The 15,417-nt window shown below is 57.7% G+C and overlaps 1 long non-coding RNA gene across 1 annotated transcript in view; it reads left to right on the top strand.

The window, feature by feature from the left end:
* Positions 1–259: 259 nt before the first annotated feature.
* LOC141222242 (uncharacterized) overlaps positions 260–15,417 on the top strand; it is a 58,773-nt gene continuing 43,615 nt past the window's right edge. Inside the window, exon 1 of the long non-coding RNA XR_012290080.1 lies at positions 260–356. This is a non-coding gene — a long non-coding RNA (uncharacterized lncRNA). The remainder of the gene's footprint in view (positions 357–15,417) is intronic.

Consider the following 15,417-nt stretch of genomic DNA (forward strand, 5'->3'; position numbering starts at 1 on the left):
CTTGTGACCCCGTCCGGAGCACAATGTAGAATGGCCGTGGGGGAGGGGGGGCGCCAGCTCTATGTTCCAGCCTGCACTGTTATCTCCTTTCCCCGTCCCTGTGTGAATGGCTGGGGGCGGGAGGACGTTACGCTACTGGGAAGCCAGCTGCCTGGCTGAGGCCGCAGCCGCACAGCATGTTGGGAGATGTAGTCCACGCCCAGGCCAGAAGAGTCAGTGACAGTGCCTGGAGAACTACAGCTCCCAAGAGCCTCCGCGGGAGAACGGAACTCTCCCTTCCTGCCTTCCCGGATTGGCTGAGACTGAAGAAAATGGCAGCAGCGGATACCCGCCGGCTGCTGTCATCCTTAACTTAGGTACACTCAACGATCCTATGTCCCAACAGGACTGGGGCAAAGGACCACAACAGGGGGGACACAGGGCCACACAGGACAGGACAGGGCCAGAGGACGAGGCTAGAGGGACGCAGAGGCTCACAGGACAGGAGCAGAGGACGGGGGGTGGTGCCTGCAGCAGAGCCACAGGGGGACACGGGGGACAGCCAGAGACAGGGGGACACGGGGGACACCCAGAGCCACAGGGGGACACGGGGGACAGCCAGAGACAGGGGGACACGGGGGACAGCCAGAGACAGGGGGACACGGGGGACAGCCAGAGCCACAGGGGGACACGGGGGACAGCCAGAGACAGGGGGACAGCCAGAGACAGGGGGACATGGGGGACAGCCAGAGATACAGGGGGACACGGGGGACAGCCAGAGACAGGGGGACACGGGGGACAGCCAGAGACAGGGGGACACGGGGGACAGCCAGAGACAGGGGGACACGGGGGACAGCCAGAGACAGGGGGACATGGGGGACAGCCAGAGACAGGGGGACACGGGGGACAGCCAGAGACACAGGGGGACACGGGGGACAGCCAGAGACAGGGGGACACGGGGGACAGCCAGAGACAGGGGGACACGGGGGACAGCCAGAGACAGGGGGACACGGGGGACAGCCAGAGACAGGGGGACAGCGGGACACGGGGGACAGCCAGAGACAGGGGGACACTGGGGACAGCCAGGACACAGGGGGACATGGGGGACAGCCATAGCCACAGGGGGACATGAGGGACAGCCATAGCCACAGGGGGACATGGGGGACAGCCATAGCCACAGGGGGACATGGGGGACAGCCATAGCCACAGGGGGACATGGGGGACAGTCATAGCCACAGAGGGACACGGGGGACAGCCAGAGACAGGGGGACACGGGGGACTGCCAGAGACAGGGGGACACGGGGGACAGCCAGAGACAGGGGGACAGCCAGAGACAGGGGGACATGGGGGACAGCCATAGCCACAGGGGGACAGGCAGACACTGGGGGACAGCCAGAGACAGGGGGACACGGGGGACAACCAGAGACAGGGGGACACGGGGGACAGCCAGAGACAGGGGGACACGGGGGACAGCCAGAGACGGGGGCACAGGGCCACACAGGACAGGGCCAGAGGACGAGGCTAGAGGGACGCAGAGGCTCACAGGACAGGAGCAGAGGACGGGGGGTGGTGCCTGCAGCAGAGCCACAGGGGGACATGGGGGACAGCCAGAGACAGGGGGACAGCCAGAGACAGGGGGACATGGGGACAGCCAGAGACAGGGGGACACGGGGGACAGCCAGAGACACAGGGGGACACGGGGGACAGCCAGAGACACAGGGGGACACGGGGGACAGCCAGAGACACAGGGGGACACGGGGGACAGCCATAGCCACAGGGGGACACGGGGGACAGCCAGAGACTGGGGGACAGCCAGAGACAGAGGGACACGGGGGACAGCCAGAGACAGGGGGACACGGGGGACAGCCAGAGACAGGGGGACACGGGGGACAGCCAGAGACAGGGGGACACGGGGGACAGCCAGAGACAGGGGGATATGGGCCACAGGCAGAGACAGGGGGACACGGGGGACAGCCAGAGACAGGGGGATATGGGCCACAGCCAGAGACAGGGGGACATGGGGGACAGCCAGAGACAGGGGGATATAGGCCACAGGCAGAGACAGGGGGATATGGGCCACAGGCAGAGACAGGGGGACACGGGGGAGAGCCAGAGACAGGGGGACATGGGGAGCAGGTACAGACAGACACCGCACACGGGGGAGACAGCAGGCACAGGGGGACACAGCTACAGAGGGACACAGCTACAGGAGTACAAAGCCACAGGGTGACAGACACAACCACACCACCGCTCACACACACCACTGCACACCTACACCGCCGCAAGCAGACACCGCCGCACGCCCGCATGTATTGCATTATTCTTAAATCTTCATAAATAAACTACATACATATTCTAGAATACCCGATGCGTTTGAATCGGGCAACCATCTAAGATTATATATATATATATGTGTGCTGTCTTCCTCCTGTGTGCGTTACTCCATATGTATGTGTGTTTCTTTGTGTATGTCCCAACTGGCCAGCTGGGACGCGGCTGCTGGTGGTGGTGTCGTCCCCCCTGGCCAGCTGGGACGCGGCTGCTGGTGGTGGTGTCGTCCCCCCTGGCCAGCTGGGACGCGGCTGCTGGTGGTGGTGTCGTCCCCCCTGGCCAGCTGGGACGCGGCTGCTGGTGGTGGTGTCGTCCCCCCTGGCCAGCTGGGACGCGGCTGCTGGTGGTGGTGTCGTCCCCCCTGGCCAGCTGGGACGCGGCTGCTGGTGGTCTTATATGTATTTATTGTATCATTATATATTTATATTATGGCAAATTAATTTCCCTTTTTTTTTTCTTCAGTTAGATAACGAAGCATTGTGGAGACGTGGCTCACCAGCCTCCATGATAACGTAACCCGGCTATCCTCTTCTTCCTTGGTTTGAGTATATATTTATATGTGTGTATGTGTATGGCGTGAGCCAGCAGAGGCCGTCCTCCTGGCCAGCTGGGACGCGGCTGCTGGTGGTGGTGTCGTCCCCCCTGGCCCGCTGAGATGCGGCTGCTGGTGGTGGTGTCATCCCCCCTGGCCAGCTGGGACGCGGCTGCTGGTGGTGCTGTCGTTCCCCCTGGCCCGCTGGGACGCGGCTGCTGGTGGTGGTGTCCCCCCTGGCCAGCTGGGACTTGACTGGTGGTGGTGGTGTCGTCCCCCCTGGCCAGCTGGGACTTGGCTGGTGGTGGTGGTGTCGTCCCCCCTGTCCAGCTGGGACTTGGCTGCTGGTGGTGGTGTCGTCCCCCCTGGTCAGCTGGGACTTGGCTGCTGGTGGTGGTGTCGTCCCCCCTGGGCAGCTGGGACGCGGCTGCTGGTGGTGGTATCCCCCCCCCCCCCCCCTCCCGGCCAGCTGGGACGCGGCTGCTGGTGGTGGTATCCCACCCCCCCTCCTGGCCAGCTGGGACGCGGCTGCTAGTGGTGGTGTCCTCCCTGGCCAGCTGGGACGCGGCTGCTGGTGGTGGTGTCGCCCCCCCCTGGTCAGCTGGGACAGACATCTGAATGCCCGCACCTCTGACAGTGGGAGTGACCCAGGGTCTAAAAAATGACAAAGTCCCTTCATTTTGAGTAATTCTGGTTAAGTAGTATAACGCAACCCGGCTACCCTCTTCTTCCTTGGTTTGAGTATATATGTATATGTGTGTATGTGTATGGCGTGAGCCAGCAGAGACCGTCTCCCCCCTGGCCGGCTGGGACGCGGCTGCTGGTGGTGGTGTCGTCCCGCCTGGCCAGCTGGGACGCGGCTGCTGGTGGTGGTGTCGCACCCACTGGCCAGCTGGGACGTGGCTGCTAGTGGTGGTGTCGTCCCGCCTGGCCACCTAGGACGCGGCTGCTGGTGGTGGTGTCGTCCCGCCTGGCCAGCTGGGACGCGGCTGCTGGTGGTGGTGTCGTCCCCCCTGGCCAGCTGGGACTTGGCTGCTGGTGGTGGTGTCGCACCCACTGGCCAGCTGGGACGTGGCTGCTAGTGGTGGTGTCGTCCCGCCTGGCCACCTGGGACGCGGCTGCTGGTGGTGGTGTCGTCCCGCCTGGCCAGCTGGGACGCGGCTGCTGGTGGTGGTGTCGTCCCCCCTGGCCCGCTGGGACGCTGCTGCTGGTTGTGGTGTCCTCCCCCGTGGCCCGCTGGGACGCGGCTGCTGGTGGTGGTGTCGTCCCCCCTGGCCCGCTGGGACGCGGCTGCTGGTGGTGGTGTCGTCCCCTCTGGCCAGCTGGGACGCGGCTGCTGGTGGTGGTGTCGTCCCGTCTGGCCAGCTGGGACGCTTCTGCTGGTGGTGGTGTCGTCACCTCTGGCCTGCTGGGATGCGGCTGCTGGTGGTGGTGTCGTCCCCCCTAGCCAGCTGGGACGCGACTGCTGGTGGTGGTGTCGCCCCCCCCTGGCCCGCTGGGACGCGGCTGCTGGTGGTGGTGTTGTCCCCCCTGGCCCGCTGGGACGCGGCTGCTGGTGGTGGTGTTGTCCCCCCTGGCCCGCTGGGACGCGGCTGCTGGTGGTGGTGTCGTCCCCGCTGGGACGCGGCTGCTGGTGGTGGTGTCGTCCCCGCTGGGACGCGGCTGCTGGTGGTGGTGTCGCCCCCCCCTGGCCAGCTGGGACTTGGCTGCTGGTGGTGGTGTCGCACCCACTGGCCAGCTGGGACGTGGCTGCTAGTGGTGGTGTCGTCCCGCCTGGCCACCTGGGACGCGGCTGCTGGTGGTGGTGTCGTCCCGCCTGGCCAGCTGGGACGCGGCTGCTGGTGGTGGTGTCGTCCCCCCTGGCCAGCTGGGACTTGGCTGCTGGTGGTGGTGTCGCACCCACTGGCCACCTGGGACGCGGCGGCTGCTGGTGGTGGTGTCGTCCCGCCTGGCCACCTGGGACGCGGCTGCTGGTGGTGGTGTCGTCCCGCCTGGCCAGCTGGGACGCGGCTGCTGGTGGTGGTGTCGTCCCGCTGGGACGCGGCTGCTGGTGGTGGTGTCGTCCCCCCTGGCCCGCTGGGACGCTGCTGCTGGTTGTGGTGTCCTCCCCCGTGGCCCGCTGGGACACGGCTGCTGGTGGTGGTGTCGTCCCCCCTGGCCCGCTGGGACGCAGCTGCTGGTGGTGGTGTCGTCCCCTCTGGCCAGCTGGGACGCGGCTGCTGGTGGTGGTGTCGTCCCGTCTGGCCAGCTGGGACGCTTCTGCTGGTGGTGGTGTCGTCACCTCTGGCCTGCTGGGATGCGGCTGCTGGTGGTGGTGTCGTCCCCCCTGGCCAGCTGGGACGCGACTGCTGGTGGTGGTGTCACCCCCCCCCTGGCCCGCTGGGACGCGGCTGCTGGTGGTGGTGTCGTCCCCCCTGGCCCGCTGGGACGCGGCTGCTGGTGGTGGTGTTGTCCCCCCTGGCCCGCTGGGACGCGGCTGCTGGTGGTGGGTGGTGTCGTCCCCGCTGGGACGCGGCTGCTGGTGGTGGTGTCGTCCCCTCTGGCCAGCTGGGACGCGGCTGCTGGTGGTGGTGTCGTCCCATCTGGCCAGCTGGGACGCTTCTGCTGGTGGTGGTGTCGTCACCTCTGGCCTGCTGGGACGCGGCTGCTGGTGGTGGTGTCGTCCCCCCTGGCCAGCTGGGACGCGACTGCTGGTGGTGGTGTTGTCCCCCCTGGCCCGCTGGGACGCGGCTGCTGCTGGTGGTGTTGTCCCCCCTGGCCCGCTGGGACGCGGCTGCTGGTGGTGGTGTCGTCCCCGCTGGGACGCGGCTGCTGGTGGTGGTGTCGTCCCCGCTGGGACGCGGCTACTGGTGGTAGTGTCGTCCCCGCTGGGACGCGGCTGCTGGTGGTGGTGTCGTCCCCCCTGGCCCGCTGGGACGCGGCTGCTGGTGGTGGTGTCGTCCCCCCTGGGACGCTGCTGCTGGTGGTGGTGTCGTCCCCCCTGGCCCGCTGGGACGCTGCTGCTGGTGGTGGTGTCGTGCCTCCTGGCCCGCTGGGACGCTGCTGCTGGTGGTGGTGTCGTGCCTCCTGGCCCGCTGGGACGCGGCTGCTGGTGGTGGTGTCGTCCCTTCTGGCCCGCTGGGACGCGGCTGCTGGTGGTGGTGTCGTCCCCCCTGGCCAGCTGGGACGCGGCTGCTGGTGGTGGTGTCGTCCCCCCTGGCCAGCTGGGACGCGGCTGCTGGTGGTGGTGTCGTCCCCCCTGGCCAGCTGGGACGCGGCTGCTGGTGGTGGTGTCCCCCCTGGCCAGCTGGGACGCGGCTGCTGGTGGTAGTGTCCCCCCTGGCCCGTTGAGACGCGGCTGCTGGTGGTGTCGTCCCGCCTGGCCAGCTGGGACGCGGCTGCTGGTGGTGGTGTGGCCCCCCCTGACCACCGGGGACAGACACCTGAATGCCCGCACCTCTGACAGTGGGAGTGACCCAGGGTCTAAAAAATGGCAAAGTCCCTTCATTTTGAGTAAATCCGGTTACTTAGCAGAACATGGTGCAGATGTTAACCGGATGTACCCAAAGTTTATTGACCCTAATCCCGTTACTTAGCAGAACATGGTGCAGATGTTAACCGGATGTACCCAAAGTTTATTCACCCTAATCCCGTTACTTAGCAGAACATGGTACAGATGTTAACCGGATGTACCCAAAGTTTATTCACCCTAATCCCTTTACTTAGCAGAACATGGTGCAGATGTTAACCGGATGTACCCAAAGTTTATTGACCCCACTCCGGACACCTGGATGCCCGCACCTCTGACAGTGGGAGTGACCCAGGGTCTAAAAAACAACAAAGTCCCTTCATTTTGAGTAATTCTGGTTAAGTAGTATAACGCAACCCGGCTACCCTCTTCTTTCTTGGTTTGAGTATATATGTATATGTGTGTATGTGTATGGTGTGAGCCAGCAGAGACCGTCTTCCCCCTGGCCGGCTGGGACGCGGCTGTTGGTGGTGGTGTCGTCCCCCCTGGCCAGCTGGGACGCGGCTGTTGGTGGAGGTGTGTCCCCCCCCCCCCCTCCCTGGCCAGCTGGGACGCGGCTGCTGATGGTGGTGTCGTCCCCCCTGGCCCGCTGGGACGCGGCTGCTGGTGGTGGTGTCGTCCCCCCTGGCCAGCTGGGACGCGGGTGGTGGTGTCGTCCCCCCTGGCCAGCTGGGACTTGGCTGCTGGTGGTGGTGAGAGCAAGCATGTGGGATGTAGGTCAAAAAGCGAACACTGTGGGGACAGATCCAGCACAGGGGGGCAGTGACCCAGTGTCTAAAAAATGACAAACTCCCTTAATTTTGAGTAAATGCGGTTAAGTAGTATCATATAGTGCAGATGTTCACCGGATTGGGGAAGAATGGACTTCGGTTACCGCCTGCGCTATATGCTACAAATTAACTGGATTTACCCAGTTTAGGGAAAATGGACTTTGGGTAAATCCGGTTAACTATGGCCTGTGATTGGCTGAGGCAGTCACATTTTCTGGTCAGTACACCCCAGCAGCAGCCTCTATATACACCCCAGCAGCAGCAGCCTCTATATACAGCCCAGCAGCAGCCTCTATATACAGCCCAGCAGCAGCCTCTATATACAGCCCAGCAGCAGCAGCCTCTATATACAGCCCAGCAGCAGCAGCCTCTATATACAGCCCAGCAGCAGCAGCCTCTAAATACAGCCCAGCAGCAGCAGCCCCTATATACAGCCCAGCAGCAGCCTCTATATACACCCCAGCAGCAGCCTCTATATACACCCCAGCAGCAGCCTCTATATACACCCCAGCAGCAGCCTCTATATACACCCCAGCAGCAGCCTCTATATACACCCCAGCAGCAGCCTCTATATACACCCCAGCAGCAGCCTCTATATACACCCCAGCAGCAGCCTCTATATACAGCCCAGCAGCAGCCTCTATATACACCCCAGCAGCAGCCTCTATATACACCCCAGCAGCAGCCTCTATATACACCCCAGCAGCAGCCTCTATAAACAGCCCAGCAGCAGCCTCTATATACACCCCAGCAGCAGCCTCTATATACACCCCAGCAGCAGCCTCTATATACACCCCAGCAGCAGCCTCTATATACACCCCAGCAGCAGCCTCTATATACACCCCAGCAGCAGCCTCTATATACACCCCAGCAGCAGCCTCTATATACACCCCAGCAGCAGCCTCTATATACACCCCAGCAGCAGCCTCTATATACACCCCAGCAGCAGCCTCTATATACACCCCAGCAGCAGCTTCTATATACACCCCAGCAGCAGCTTCTATATACACCCCAGCAGCTTCTATATACACCCCAGCAGCTTCTATATACACCCCAGCAGCAGCCTCTATATACACCCCAGCAGCAGCCTCTATATACAGCCCAGCAGCCTTTATATACAGCCCAGCAGCCTTTATATACAGCCCAGCAGCCTTTATATACAGCCCAGCAGCTTCTATATACAGCCCAGCAACCTCTATATACAGCCCAGCAGCCTCTATAGACAGCCCAGCAGCAGCTTCTATATACAGCCCAGCAGCCTCTATATACAGCCCAGCAGCAGGAGCCTCTATATATACCCCAGCAGCCTCTATATACAGCCCAGCAGCCTCTATATACACACCAGCAGCTTCTATATACAGCCCAGCAACCTCTATATACAGCCCAGCAGCAGGAGCCTCTATATATACCCCAGCAGCCTCTATATACAGCCCAGCAGCCTCTATATACACACCAGCAGCTTCTATATACAGCCCAGCAGCAGGAGCCTCTATATATACAGCCCAGCAGCCTCTATATACACCCCAGCAGCTTCTATATACAGCCCAGCAGCCTCTATACAGCCCAGCAGCCTCTATATACACTCCAGCAGCCTCTATATACACTCCAGCAGCCTCTATATACACTCCAGCAGCCTCTATATACACTCCAGCAGCCTCTATATACACTCCAGCAGCAGCCTCTATATACACCCCAGCAGCCTCTATATACAGCCCAGCAGCAGCCTCTATATACAGCCCAGCAGCAGCCTCTATATACAGCCCAGCAGCAGCTTCTATATACAGCCCAGCAGCAGCTTCTATATACAGCCCAGCAGCCTCTATAGACAGCCCAGCAGCAGCCTCTATAGACAGCCCAGCAGCAGCCTCTATAGACAGCCCAGCAGCAGCCTCTATAGACAGCCCAGCAGCAGCCTCTATAGACAGCCCAGCAGCAGCCTCTATAGACAGCCCAGCAGCAGCCTCTATAGACAGCCCAGCAGCAGCCTCTATAGACAGCCCAGCAGCAGCCTCTATAGACAGCCCAGCAGCAGCCTCTATAGACAGCCCAGCAGCAGCCTCTATAGACAGCCCAGCAGCAGCCTCTATAGACAGCCCAGCAGCAGCCTCTATAGACAGCCCAGCAGCAGCCTCTATAGACAGCCCAGCAGCAGCCTCTATAGACAGCCCAGCAGCAGCCTCTATAGACAGCCCAGCAGCAGCCTCTATAGACAGCCCAGCAGCAGCCTCTATAGACAGCCCAGCAGCAGGAGCCTCTATATATACCCCAGCAGCCTCTATAGACAGCCCAGCAGCCTCTATATACACACCAGCAGCTTCTATAGACAGCCCAGCAACCTCTATATACAGCCCAGCAGCAGGAGCCTCTATATATACCCCAGCAGCCTCTATATACAGCCCAGCAGCCTCTATATACACACCAGCAGCTTCTATATACAGCCCAGCAGCAGGAGCCTCTATATATACAGCCCAGCAGCCTCTATATACAGCCCAGCAGCCTCTATATACACCCCAGCAGCTTCTATATATAGCCCAGCAGCCTCTATATACAGCCCAGCAGCCTCTATATACAGCCCAGCAGCCTCTATATACAGCCGAGCAGCCTCTATATATAGCCCAGCAGCTTCTATATACAGCCCAGCAGCCTCTATATACAGCCCATCAGCCTCTATATACAGCCCAGCAGCCTCTATATACAGCCCAGCAGCAGCCTCTATATACAGCCCAGCAGCTTCTATATACAGCCCAGCAGCTTCTATATACAGCCCAGCAGCTTCTATATATACAGTCCAGCAGCCTCTATATACAGCCCAGCAGCTTCTATATACAGCCCAGCAGCCTCTATATACAGCCCAGCAGCAGGAGCCTCTATATACACCCCAGAAGCTTCTATATACAGCCCAGCAGCCTCTATATACACCCCAGCAGCCTCTATATACACCCCAGCAGCCTCTATATACACCCCAGCAGCCTCTATATACACCCCAGCAGCCTCTATATACACCCCAGCAGCCTCTATATACACCCCAGCAGCCTCTATATACAGCCCAGCAGCTTCTATATACAGCCCAGCAGCCTCTATATACAGCCCAGCAGCAGCAGCCTCTATATATACTCCAGCAGCCTCTATATATACTCCAGCAGCCTCTATATACACTCCAGCAGCAGCCTCTATATACACCCCAGCAGCCTCTATATACACTCCAGCAGCAGCCTCTATATACAGCCCAGCAGCATCTATATACAGCCCAGCAGCCTCTATATACACCCCAGCAGCAGACTCTATATATACTCCAGCAGCCTCTATATATACTCCAGCAGCCTCTATATACACCCCAGCAGCAGACTCTATATACAGCCCAGCAGCCTCTATATATACTCCAGCAGCAGCCTCTATATAGACCCCAGCAGCAGCCTCTATATACAGCCCAGCAGCCTCTATATATACTCCAGCAGCCTCTATATATACTCCAGCAGCCTCTATATATACTCCAGCAGCAGCCTCTATATACAGCCCAGCAGCCTCTATATACAGCCCAGCAGCCTCTATATATAGCCCAGCAGCCTCTATATACAGCCCAGCAGCTTCTATATACACCCCAGCAGCTTCTATATACACCCCAGCAGCTTCTATATACACCCCAGCAGCCTCTATACACCCCAGCAGCCTCTATACACCCCAGCAGCCTCTATATACACCCCAGCAGCCTCTATATATACAGCCCAGCAGCCTCTATATATACTGCAGCAGCCTCTATATATACTGCAGCAGCCTCTATATGCACCCCAGCAGCCTCTATATGCACCCCAGCAGCCTCTATATACAGCCCAGCAGCCTCTATATACAGCCCAGCAGCCTCTATATACAGCCCAGCAGCCTCTATATACAGCCCAGCAGCAGCCTCTATATACAGCCCAGCAGCAGCCTCTATATACACCCCAGCAGCTTCTATATACAAGCCCATCAGCCTCTATATACAGCCCAGCAGCTTCTATATACAGCCCAGCAGCAGCCTCTGTATACAGCCCAGCAGCAGCCTCTATATACACCCCAGCAGCCTCTATATACACCCCAGCAGCCTCTATATACAGCCCAGCAGCCTCTATATACAGCCCAGCAGCAGCAGCCTCTATATATACTCCAGCAGCCTCTATATATACTCCAGCAGCCTCTATATACAGCCCAGCAGCCTCTATATACAGCCCAGCAGCTTCTATATACAGCCCAGCAGCCTCTATATACACCCCAGCAGCAGCCTCTATATATACTCCAGCAGCCTCTATATATACTCCAACAGCCTCTATATACACCCCAGCAGCAGACTCTATATACAGCCCAGCAGCCTCTATATATACTCCAGCAGCAGCCTCTATATAGACCCCAGCAGCAGCCTCTATATACAGCCCAGCAGCCTTTATATATACTCCAGCAGCCTCTATATAGACCCCAGCAGCAGCCTCTATATACTGCCCAGCAGCCTCTATATACAGCCCAGCAGCCTCTATATACAGCCCAGCAGCTTCTATATACACCCCAGCAGCCTCTATATACAGCCCAGCAGCCTCTATATACAGCCCAGCAGCCTCTATATACAGCCCAGCAGCTTCTATATACACCCCAGCAGCTTCTATATACACCCCAGCAGCTTCTTTATACACCCCAGCAGCCTCTATATACACCCCAGCAGCCTCTATATACACCCCAGCAGCCTCTATATACACCCCAGCAGCCTCTATATACACCCCAGCAGCCTCTATATACAGCCCAGCAGCCTCTATATATACTGCAGCAGCCTCTATATATACTGCAGCAGCCTCTATATACACCCCAGCAGCCTCTATATACACCCCAGCAGCCTCTATATACAGCCCAGCAGCCTCTATATACAGCCCAGCAGCAGCCTCTATATACAGCCCAGCAGCAGCCTCTATATACAGCCCAGCAGCAGCCTCTATATACAGCCCAGCAGCAGCCTCTATATACAGCCCAGCAGCAGCCTCTATATACAGCCCAGCAGCAGCCTCTATATACAGCCCAGCAGCTTCTATATACAAGCCCATCAGCCTCTATATACAGCCCAGCAGCTTCTATATACAGCCCAGCAGCCTCTGTATACAGCCCAGCAGCTTCTATATACAGCCCAGCAGCTTCTATATACAGCCCAGCAGCTTCTATATACAGCCCAGCAGCCTCTATATACAGCCCAGCAGCCTCTATATACAGCCCAGCAGCCTCTATATACAGCCCAGCAGCCTCTATATACAGCCCAGCAGCCTCTATATACAGCCCAGCAGCCTCTATATACAGCCCAGCAGCCTCTATATACAGCCCAGCAGCTTCTATATACAGCCCAGCAGCCTCTATATACAGCCCAGCAGCCTCTATATACAGCCCAGCAGCTTCTATATATAGCCCAGCAGCCTCTGTATACAGCCCAGCAGCAGCCTCTATATACACCCCAGCAGCTTCTGTATACAGCCCAGCAGCAGCCTCTATATACAGCCCAGCAGCCTCTATATACAGCCCAGCAGCCTCTATATACAGCCCAGCAGCCTCTATATATATATACCCCAGCAACCTCTATATACAGCCCAGCAGCCTCTATATACAGCCCAACAGCCTCTATATATACTGCAGCAGCCTCTATATGTACAGCCCAGCAGCCTCTATATATACACCCCAGCAACCTCTATATACACCCCAGCAGCCTCTATATACACCCCAGCAGCCTCTATATACAGCCCAGCAGCAGCCTCTATATACACCCCAGCAGCTTCTATATACACCCCAGCAGCTTCTGTATACACCCCAGCAGCAGCCTCTATATACAGCCCAGCAGCCTCTATATATACAGCCCAGCAGCCTCTATATACACCCCAGCAGCCTCTATATACAGCCCAGCAGCCTCTATATACACCCCAGCAACCTCTATATACACTCCAGCAGCCTCTATGTACAGCCCAGCAGCCTCTATATATACACCCCAGCAACCTCTATATACAGCTCAGCAGCCTCTATATACAGCTCAGCAGCCTCTATATACAGCTCAGCAGCCTCTATATACAGCTCAGCAGCCTCTATATACAGCTCAGCAGCCTCTATATACAGCTCAGCAGCCTCTATATATAGCCCAGCAGCCTCTATATACAGCCCAGCAGCTTCTATATACAGCCCAGCAGCCTCTATATATATATACCCCAGCAACCTCTATATATACCCCAGCAACCTCTATATACACCCCAGCAGCCTCTATATACAGCCCAGCAGCCTCTATATACAGCCCAGCAGCCTCTATATACAGCCCAGCAGCCTCTATATACAGCCCAGCAGCCTCTATATATACACCCCAGCAACCTCTATATACACCCCAGCAGCCTCTATATACAGCTCAGCAGCCTCTATATACAGCTCAGCAGCCTCTATATACACCCCAGCAGCCTCTATATACAGCCCAGCAGCCTCTATATACAGCCCAGCAGCCTCTATATACAGCTCAGCAGCCTCTATATACAGCTCAGCAGCCTCTATATACAGCCCAGCAGCCTCTATATACAGCCCAGCAGCTTCTATATAGAGCCCAGCAGCCTCTATATACAGCCCAGCAGCCTCTATATATATATACCCCAGCAACCTCTATATACACCCCAGCAGCCTCTATATACACCCCAGCAGCCTCTATATACAGCCCAGCAGCCTCTATATATACCCAGCAGCCTCTATATACAGCTCAGCAGCCTCTATATACAGCCCAGCAGCTTCTATATACAGCCCAGCAGCCTCTATATACACCCCAGCAGCCTCTATGTACAAGCCCAGCAGCCTCTATATACAGCCCAGCAGCTTCTATATACACCCCAGCAGCTTCTATATACAGCCCAGCAGCAGCCTCTATATACAGCCCAGCAGCCTCTATATATACACCCCAGCAACCTCTATATACAGCCCAGCAGCCTCTATATACAGCCCAGCAGCTTCTATATATACAGTCCAGCAGCTTCTATATATACAGTCCAGCAGCCTCTATATACAGCCCAGCAGCTTCTATATACAGCCCAGCAGCCTCTATATACAGCCCAGCAGCAGGAGCCTCTATATACACCCCAGAAGCTTCTATATACAGCCCAGCAGCCTCTATATACACCCCAGCAGCCTCTATATACACCCCAGCAGCCTCTATATACACCCCAGCAGCCTCTATATACACCCCAGCAGCCTCTATATACACCCCAGCAGCCTCTATATACAGCCCAGCAGCTTCTATATACAGCCCAGCAGCTTCTATATACAGCCCAGCAGCCTCTATATACAGCCCAGCAACCTCTATATACAGCTCAGCAGCCTCTATATACAGCCCAGCAGCCTCTATATACAGCCCAGCAGCCTCTATATACAGCCCAGCAGCAGCCTCTATATATACTCCAGCAGCCTCTATATATACTCCAGCAGCCTCTATATACACCCCAGCAGCTTCTATATACAGCCCAGCAGCCTCTATATAGACCCCAGCAGCAGCCTCTATATACAGCCCAGCAGCCTCTATATGTACTCCAGCAGCCTCTATATATACTCCAGCAGCAGCCTCTATATACAGCCCAGCAGCCTCTATATACAGCCCAGCAGCCTCTATATACAGCCCAGCAGCTTCTATATACACCCCAGCAGCCTCTATATACACCCCAGCAGCCTCTATATACACCCCAGCAGCTTCTATATACACCCCAGCAGCTTCTATATACACCCCAGCAGCTTCTATATACACCCCAGCAGCCTCTATATACACCCCAGCAGCCTCTATATACAGCCCAGCAGCCTCTATATATACTGCAGCAGCCTCTATATATACTGCAGCAGCCTCTATATATACTGCAGCAGCCTCTATATATACTGCAGCAGCCTCTATATACACCCCAGCAGCCTCTATATACAGCCCAGCAGCCTCTATATACAGCCTAGCAGCAGCCTCTATATACAGCCCAGCAGCCTCTATATATACTCCAGCAGCCTCTATATAGACCCCAGCAGCAGCCTCTATATACAGCCCAGCAGCCTCTATATACAGCCCAGCAGCCTCTATATACAGCCCAGCAGCCTCTATATACAGCCCAGCAGCCTCTATATACAGCCCAGCAGCAGCCTCTATATACAGCCCAGCAGCCGCCTCTATATACACCCCAGCAGCTTCTATATACAAGCCCATCAGCCTCTATATACAGCCCAGCAGCTTCTATATACAGCCCAGCAGCCTGTGTATACAGCCCAGCAGCAGCCTCTATATACACCCCAGCAGCCTCTATATA

The sequence above is a fragment of the Phyllobates terribilis genome, unplaced genomic scaffold (genome assembly GCF_046119375.1).
Source record: "Phyllobates terribilis strain yellow unplaced genomic scaffold, ASM4611937v1 Scaffold_349__1_contigs__length_1988846, whole genome shotgun sequence".
Classification (NCBI taxonomy): Eukaryota; Metazoa; Chordata; class Amphibia; order Anura; family Dendrobatidae; genus Phyllobates; species Phyllobates terribilis.